We start from the raw sequence: 10,115 nt of genomic DNA, 5'->3' as shown, positions 1-10,115 counted from the left end.
TTTGTTCTGGCCCTGCTCCAGTTCTGGGGGACTAAGAAGTTTAATTGCCTTATGTTGATTAAGTATTGCAGGGATTTCCTTAGTTTCCTATCACAGAATCGAAACTGCTATAAGTAATAAACTTAATCAGCACACTAATATTAATTAGGCTAAGACACTCTATATTACCTTATATTCTTCGATAAGTTTATTTCAAATAGATAACTTTAAATCTTCGTTCTTATATTTTTTTTGTATTTTTGTTCAATTTAAATTGCACTTTCTTGTTTATATTATTTTGTTTAAATTTGAAAAAATATATATGTATACCGTCTGGGCTGCTTATTTTCTTCTATCTCTTTAAGATGGCCGAGCAGAAACTTATATTTATACTCTATATGTTCCAAGAATTTCTATTCCAATTGGGCCTATTATATTCATGCTCCTTTAAATCCTATAGTCATCACATTCTGACATTTCATAACACAACCATCCTTTTCTAATTCTTCCTCAATTTGTATCTAAACATTGAATAGCTTTATTTGAACTTAACGAACTATCAACATTCATATTCATTCATAAAATCCTACGTACACATTTCTCTCACACTGTGTCTGACCACTCTCATAATCTCACATCTGGCAACCCTTTTTACTACAGATGTTCGAGGCGAATTCAATACATGTGAGAACTTGACACAAATTGCATTAATTAATTAAAACAAAGAAGCAGACAACATGTAAACTGAGGTAAGTATTTATTGAAATTATTGTAATTTTTAGATATTAAGTTTTTTTTTTCGTTTCAGGAATACTGGTAAAACTGTATCGTTTCATTATCACAAGATTTCTAATACTAATTTGTTTCTTTTCTTCTTTCTTTCAGCTATTTGAGTTTGGGAAAGGTTGTGGCTTAACTCCACCACATGACTCTAGGCCCTTCCCAGGTTGGTGTTTCCACTGCGAGCTGACCACTCGCATACTCTTCTGGTGGAACCCTAATCAAATAGGCCAATGAGCCAAATTACATCTCTGTAGTTAGAAACTAATAAACTAACTTAAACAAAATAAAAACTACTAACCTTAGTTTACTAACAAAGCAACATGAAATTATTAGGGTACGCCCACGAGCAAGGCAGTCAGGACTGCTGGGCAGCAGATATTGTACCCCCTCAAAAAGGCACATTGTAGGTACCCCCACGCAAAATTTTTTTTTCAAATCCCCATAGGAGTAGTGTCAAGGGGGTATAATTAAGGAGCACTGCAACAAGAAAAATTAATTTTAGTGCAAAAATGGCGGTTCTGCAGCTAAGTAAATCCAAATTGGATTTATTAAATCCAATTGGATTGGATTGCTATTAGTAGCATTTTTTAAACAATTGGATTTATTAAATCCAAATTTTAGTTCTCCCTTTTGCCTTATCCAGGTGGATAAGGCAAAAGGTTTTAATCGAGGCTAAACAAATTTCAAATCATAATATCAGCAGCAGCCAACAGATGGAGTTATTTCAAAATTAATATTAAAATTATAAATTTTCCATAAAATTTGTAACAATTTGTGGCAAAAATTAGTATTTGCACTGAAATATCATGTGTGAAATATTTTGGTTACATGAATTTTGTTTATTTTCCTATTTTTATACATTTAAAAAATATTTGCCATCAATTGGTGAATAGCAAAATAAAACAAATTAATTTATTTTAAAATTATTTTGGTTTTGTTCTATGAATAAAAGGCATTGCCATATTGAAATTAGCTAAATCCAACTATTTTTTTTTTGGTTTTAATAAATCCAAATTAGATTTACTTCTTTTAGCTGCAGAACCGCCATTTTTACACTAAAATTAATTTTTCTTTGACCTTATATTAGCTTATACAGTGTATTTTCAGATAATAATGACCAAAACTGAATTTCAGCCAAAAGATAGTTTTTTTCTTGAAATAAAATAAATAAAAAAATCCAGTGATTTAAAAAAGCCCATAATAACAATCCTTCAAAAATATATGCTAGTCGAAACTCATTTAATTAAATATTTTTCAATGTTAAGTATGTGGGTCTTGTGCAACTTATGTGTTAAAAGCAATCAATTAAAAATTTTAAAGAGCTTGTACTTAAAATTTGCCACAGAAAAATCAAAGGTTCTCAAACTAATGGGAAGAGCATGGTAAAGCCTACATGATCTAACTAAAAAATATCTTTCAAACGTAGAGTTGTTGATTTTAGGTATAATTAGATTAGGATTACGAATAGACCATGAAAATATAAATAACAGTGAAATTTAATTATATGATAAAGTGAGTTTAAAGTTCTTATTTTAATATAATCCAGAAAGGAACATTTCAAAAACTTTTTGATATAGTCAGAGGTATGATCAGATATCTTCAGGCTAAATATATATCTTATTATTCGATTTAAAATCAATTTAACTCGACGTAAATTTGATGAAGTACAACCGCTGTAAATGTCCAAACAGTAAATGAAATGTGTCATAAGTAGAGAATGAGCCAAATTACATTTTGTTCTCACCGGCAAAAAGCAATTATATAGGGAACGTAGCACAGATAACCAGATAAGAAACCATTGACAGCTGTCAAAAAAGTAAATTCGAACCGTATGGTTTTGTTTAGATTTTTTTTACCATTTTTGAGTTTCGCCATTAGGTAAAATTTTAGAGCAAAAGAAAAAATAAAATGTATTAAAAAATCGATGAGTGTGTGAGATGAGCTGTATGATTGTTTTCATCGCTCGTTTGAAAAAAAATAGCAAAAAATGTAAACATCGAAGAAATTGTATGTGAAGAAGAATTGCAAAAAAATAAGGTATTAAAAAGAAAACAATTATTTTATTAAATATTTGCTTAGATTCTAATTAAAAGTGTACTGGATTTGTTTTTTAATTATTCCTTAATGTTCTTTCATTATAAAACACTTTTCAATACACTATCAACACCACAAACAAATTTTTTGACTTGCATGTACAGTAAAACCCGTTTATTTGATTTCAACGCATATTTTTTGAAGTTCGATATAAAAAAGGATAAATGCATAAAATATTATTCATGGGACTAAATAGTAATTCGTTTTAACCAAGAATTCTTTATAAAATATGTTTTTGTATCAAAATAGTTATCAAAATTCCGGTAATTAAGATGAGTTTGTAAAGAGCAAAAGAAGTTATAAATGGGTTTGACTGTAATGCAATTTGTTTTTTATATTTGAAAAAAATTAAGTGTAAGGTGAAGAGAGATGGAAATATATATTTATATATTTGTCCCTCTTTTAAATCTACCGTGGTTCATTTTACATTTTCTTTTGTTGATTTTTCGTAAAATTTTTTTTGTTTGCCTCCGCCATATTACTAAAATCAGCTGATTCCAGTCTATGAGTAGTCTATGGAACGTAGCATGTTGTTAACTTTAGCAGAAACAGAAGTTATATGGTTGTCAAAATGTAAGATGACTATCAATTATTAAGCCCAGGCATTTCATCGTGTCCACAAAAGGTACACAGATGCCATTAAAATAAATTCTAAGTGGCACATGGTTACAAATACGTGGTCCAAAATATATCGCTTTAATCTTACTCGAGTTAAATTCAAGTTTATTGCGTGTACCCCAATCTGTAATGAGGGACAACACATAATTAATGCTGGTCTCATGGCAATCTAGAAACTGAGTGTCATTGGCAAACAATAAATTAATATCATCTGCAAATAAGAATGACTGGAACCAACAAAACTGATAAAATCATTCATGTACATAAGAAAAAATGAGGGGCCAAGAATTGAGCCACGCGTTACACCACTTGAACATAAGGCTAATGAAGATTTATTATGCTCTACACCAACAAACTGAATACGATCATTTAAATAGGAATAGAGTAATTTACACGAATGTGAAGAAAATTTAAACTCGGAAGACAATTTATTAATTAGGATAACATGACTTACAGTATCAAACGCTTTGCTTAGATCGAGAGATATTAATGTAGAGACTATGTTATTATTAGAGATCTGACGTACAGTGTCTCTCATAAGTATTCGAATTTAGGTAAACTATGAAAAAAACCAAATTTAATAATATATTTTGTGTTTAAAATAAATAAATAAATTTGTTATATTGTCTAGATAGTCCTTAGTTTTGATATCACGCCCCTTAAAACTTGAAAACTTTACATTTACTTAAATTAGTTGTGCTTTTTTAAAAAAAAGTCCATGAAACTACTTCACAAAAGTATACGAATTTTTCCTGTATTTCATATTTGATCATATTATACGATACACAAATTCTAGAATCGCATGGTTTTATGCTTAATATTGTTTTAAGGGGTAACTATCAACCGCATGGATATATTTTTGACCCATTTGGTCCACAATTTTGGGGGATTTGTACCCTCTTTTCATGTAATATCATTAAAATGGCGATTTTTGGCTATATTTGTAATGTTTTCACCCTTTTTCCAGAGATAAAACTAAAATTTAATATTGGAATTTAATAGAACCCATAGGGTATCTAAAAATAATATTTTTTGTTATAAGGATCTGTACTTAAACGTTCCAAGATGTATTTTTGGTATCGTTTTTCAGTTTCTAATTGAATTATCTGGATCATAAGTCCCTTTTCGTACCTCTAGGGACGATATTTTCCGACAAAGTTGTCTAGTGTATATTCATGTACATATTGGCACTAATATATTTTAAATTTTCAATATATTATAGCGGTATACAACCCCAAAACATGCCTTAATAAAACGTCATTCTATATAGTAGATTTCAGTTTTTACTACTCGTAACTTTCACGCTTATGTTGCCCGTTACAATAACACTGTAAGTCCAAAATTTTGGTTTTAATTTGATCATAGTAAATAATATTTAAACATATATCAATATTTTTGAGTTAGATCATAATGATATCGTGCCATGCAGCATGGAGGCCATTGGTATCTAAAAATAATGATTTTACTATTTTGAATGGTGTTTCTTCGAGGCATGTTTTGGAGTTGTACACTTCCACAACACATTGAAAACTTAAAATGTATAAAAGCTGATATCTAAAAGAATATATACCAGAAAACTTCCCCGAAAATAGTTGATCCTAGTATTATAAAAATGGACTTAAGTTCCAATATATTGAATTAGCGACAGAAGAATGATCCGAATAATTTATCGTGGAACGTTTTAATACAGATTCTTGTAACAAAAAATATTATTTTTATATACCCCAAGGGGTCTTATAAGTCCCAATATCAAATTTTTGTTTTATCTCTGGAAATAAGGAGAAAAATTTACAATTATGGCCAAAAATCGCCATTTTAATGATATTACTTGAAAAAAGGTACAAATTCCCCAAAATTGTGGACCAAATGGTCCAAAAATATATCCTTTCCGTGGATAGTAACCCCTTAAAACAATATTACGCATAAAAACCATTTGATTCTAAAATTTGTGTTGCGTATAATATGATCAAATATGAAATACAGGAAAAATTCGTATACTTTTGAGAGGCAATTTCATGGACTTTTTTTAAAAATCCATAATTAATTTAAGTCAATGCAAATTTTTCAAGTTTAAAAAAGCGTGATATCTAACATAACGACTATCTAGACAATATAACAAATTAATTTATTTATTTTGCACACAAAATATATTATTAAACTTGGTTTCTTTTTATAGTTTACCCAAATTCGAATAATTATGAGAGACACTGTATATTTTCTGTTAAGCTCAGTAATAACGAAGATGTGCTACTCCCAGAACGAAATCCAAAGTGACAGTTACTAAGCAAATATCTGGAGTTTAAATACTCTAGAATCTGTTCTTTTAAGACTAATAAAATGCTTATAGGTCGATAGTGTTCTAAGCAATTACTTGTACCCTTCTTTCTTATAGGTATTATCCTTGAAGTTTTCCAAATGCGAGGGTATTTGGACGTCGTTAAAATTGTATTTAAAATATGAAGTAGAAAACTTTCAATAAATGGGTATATTATTTTTATAAATTTTGCTGGAATGTTATCAGAACCTAAAGCATTTGACCTTATTTTAGAAACTGCAGACAAAAGTTCTTCACTACTTATGCTTCTAAAACCAAATCCCTCGGGAGTGAACTCACTGAAATTTGGAATAATGTAATCGGAAGAAGACTGAAAAAAATAAAATGCTTGTCAAATGATTCTGGATCATGAAAATCAAAAGGATTCGCACAGTCATTATTCTGGTCATTTATAATTTTCAACATATCGCTACTATTGCAATCTTTAAATCTAGAATTCCAATATTTTGTCTTATACTTCCGCATAATAGTCTTGACTCTATTCCTGTACTTGCAATAAACTCTCCAGTTTGCTTGACTCATTTCCTCTTTATAAGCCCTAAAAATAAAAAATAAATTAGCTATTTGGACTTCCCTTATTTTGAAAATAGACCAAAAAAAAAAAAGAAGACGGTAAAAATTGTCCAGAGAATTGTACCGAGTTAATGTCACTAACAAGGTAGTAGTCTATTAATGATGTTGAGCAATGATGAGGATCAAAATGAGTAGGCTTACTGTTATGAATATAAAACATATCATTTACTTGACACAAGTCTCTTAATAATGAAGACTTCGAATCATCAAATAGATTTACATTAAAGTCCTCTAAAATATACACATATCTATAGCGACAAAACTTCATCTAGTCCTCGAATGTTTCCGTGGGGTGTATAAATAACACCAACCAAAATTTTCAAATCACAACAACACAACTCAATAAAAAGACACTCAAAGGACGATGGGTCAGACATTTCGAATGCAATTTTAAAGGAAATTCCATCACGAATATAAAAGGCTACACCACTGCCTCTCATGCCTTCTCGATCATTTCTTACTATAGAGTAGCCCGAAATACTTACTAAACCATCGGAAATGTGATGATTTAACCAATTTTCCGTTACTCCTATTACATCGGTAAGAGAACCATTGATGATATGTTTAAATTCGTCAAAATTTGTATTCCGTAATGAAGGATTCAAACTTTGAATGTTAATGTGTGCAAGTTTCAACCCATTACTATTCTTAAATTGATTTCTTAAAATAGTATTGTCATGTACTACAGGACCCAAATTATCAAGCAAAGGATTATTAGAATTCATAATCATATGTTTTCAATTTTTACTGGAAAAACAAAAAAATTAAAATAAAACAAGTAAGAGTGTTATATTCGGCTATGCCGAATCTTATATACCCACCATCAAACCTCGTTTGACTTGAATGAAACTTACTTATGTCGAATTTCATCTGTATACTCGTATATTTAGGCCAGTTATAAGCGTTAAAGTAATTTTCTGAAGGGGACCTTATATAGGGGGGTAGGGTCAATTATGGGTCGATCCTCATAAAATTTGGTAGACAGAATTTGGTTCGTATTACATTTATTTGTGTCGAATTTCATCCCTACACTCGTATTTTTAAACCATTAATGAGCGTTGCAGTCATTTTCTGAAGGGGACCTTATATGGGGGGTAGGGTCAATCATGGACCGATCCTCATAAAATTTTTTAGATAGATTTTGACTCGTATGAAACTTACTTATGTCGAATTTCATCTATACACTAGTATTTTTAAGCCAGTAATGAGCGTTAAAGTCATTTTCTGAAGGGGACCTTATATGGGGGGTAGGGTCAATTATGGACCGATCCTCATAAAATTTTGCATAGTGATTTTGGATCATAATTTCATCGCTATATTCGTATTTTTAAACAAGTTATGGCTGTTAAAGCTGCTTTTCGAGGGGCCACTTGTATGGGGGCTATCCGAAAACGTGGACCGATATTGCCCATTACAAAACAAACCTTACCTATAAGAAATATTTATGTGAAATTTCAACCCTCTAACTCTTTCCATTCGGACTCTATCGTGCTATCAACAGACAGACGGACAGACATAGCTAGATCGTCTTAGAATTTAATGAAGACCCAGAATATATATACTTTTGTGGGTCTATGACCAATATTTCGGTATAAAAAATTGTACAGTGGACGTCCACTAGTACGAATTATATAGTGTCAGGCCCTTTCGTAATACCGAAAAATTCGTATTATTGAACAACACATTTTGTATGTTTAAATTCAAATAATACACATAAAATAATGGATTTTATTTATTTTTGTTTTATTTTTCATGAAAAATTACATAACGGAACAAAATATAATAAATGTGTATTATTTTAAATAAATTTCTTGTACATAAACAGGCATAAAAGGGACATATTTACGTATATGAATTGTTAATTTTGAAAGTATCGTGAGTCCAATGGTTGAAATGAGATATATGTAAAAGGTTTTAAATTTTAATGTTTTTAAAAAGATGTGTGCCAAAGACAATTTGCAATTTACATATGTGTTCTAAAATGTATTAAAATGTTCAGATTACATAAAACTTTTATTAGAAACTTGAATGGAATATACCACAATTCTCTAATTTATAATTTTCTCTTAAAAATTAGAATAGTTATCCTTAAACCCATTGTTTGGAATGTGGAGTCACACTACTTTCAAAATTAACAGTTCATACATACATATGTATATAAATATCATTTTACTTCTTAAAAAATCCATCATTTAACATCGATGTTTATTACATTGTAAAATGATTTTTACGGCCTTTTCAATAACAGCGCTTTTGAGGCTTCAATATTGTTCTCAGCAGAGTTATTGTCGGGAACTAATAAAATACTTTCCTCATTGGCGTTATCATCCAATTTAATTTCTTCTCTTGGGTCATCAAAATTCCAATAAAATAAATTAATAACACTAAATAATTGTTGATTTGTAAATATACATGCAGTAAATTGTATGTATAGGATTTTAAAAAATACAAAACACTTGTAATAAATACAAAAAAACTTCAAAATTACTGAGCTTAAGGTGAATGATACCGAAATAATAAAATAAAAATATAATAAAAACTTCATTCATACGTAAATAAAACCAAAATTCCCATAAAAAATGCGTTTTTCGTACTATCGAACAGAAAAATTGTGACTTTATTCGTACTATAGAGTAGACAATGCAACAATTTTGCCATTCGTATTATTGGATATTCGTAATAAAGAGTGTACGTACTATTGGACGTCCACTGTATATATAATACGAATAACATTGGCTAAATAATTCACAAATAATGTCATATAAGAATAATTCAAGAATTTAAATTATTTATAAAATCTGTAATGTCACTTAAAAATTCAATCTCTCAACATTAAAAGAAAGTTTCTAGCTTTGTTATATATTCTTCATTCTTCGAGATATCTTAACCTAAATCTTCGAACAATCATAAACTGACAGCCACCAAAAAATATGTCATTCCGTGTGTAACACATCGAAATATTACTCATAAACCCCGTAAAGTATATATTATTGGTGCTCGTAAAATTCTAAGTCCGTCCGTCTGTCTGCTGTTGGCACAATAGCGTCCATATTGAAAATGGGCATAGTCGGCCCATGATTTCACATAGCTCCCATACAAATGTGCCCCCGAATATTGTGCAAAAAGATTCATACCGTCACAAATTCGTTGATTATGTAGCAATTGCAACACATTTTCGCAAAAGTCAGTTTTTTACTTTCAGAAATAAAATTCTGAAATATGGCGGATAGCGAACCATAATTGACCCTACCACCCATATAAGATTTCATTCATAAAATTACTTGAACGCTCATCACTGGCTTAAAATACGAGTAGATCTATTGAGATATCGTCCATTAAAACTTTTGCAGTAAAACGCAACTTTTAAACGTAAAGTTAAAACATCTCGAAGAAAGAAAATATCAAAGATGTTAAACCTCTATTTGGTATTTCACACTATTATGTCTCAAAATTAAAAAAAAAATGTTTTTAATTTAGGACATCTGAAAATCATGATGAGACAGTCTCTGATATTCTAAGGCCAGATTCAAGTTGCGACTTGAGTCAGTAAAAGCCGCTGGGTCAGTGGGTTTCGCCTTTTTAAAATTTCGTTGGCCTGTACATCTAAATATATATACCCGCATAATTTTACTATTTTTTCTACGAGAAAACAACGCGAATTTTATAAAAAAAATAATAACAAAAAATCAAAAACAAAAATTGAATTTAGTGATATAAATATAATCTGAAGCAT

General features: G+C 29.9%; 1 long non-coding RNA gene across 2 annotated transcripts; it reads left to right on the top strand.

The window, feature by feature from the left end:
• The first annotated feature begins 418 nt into the window (after positions 1–418).
• LOC119616366 lies at positions 419–1,046 on the top strand. 2 transcript variants are annotated; one of them, XR_005232535.1, is made up of 2 exons: positions 419–728; positions 788–1,046. It is a non-coding gene; the product is annotated as an uncharacterized LOC119616366 (long non-coding RNA). The 2 variants fall into 2 exon arrangements; XR_005232534.1 differs by having other exon boundaries at positions 455–728; positions 865–1,046.
• Positions 1,047–10,115: the final 9,069 nt, after the last annotated feature.

Source organism: Lucilia sericata, unplaced genomic scaffold (assembly GCF_015586225.1).
Source record: "Lucilia sericata isolate MDLA Ls3-8-SP2 unplaced genomic scaffold, ASM1558622v1 Contig000068F_arrow, whole genome shotgun sequence".
Taxonomy (NCBI): domain Eukaryota; kingdom Metazoa; phylum Arthropoda; class Insecta; order Diptera; family Calliphoridae; genus Lucilia; species Lucilia sericata.
This window is presented reverse-complemented; position numbering and strand designations above follow the sequence as displayed.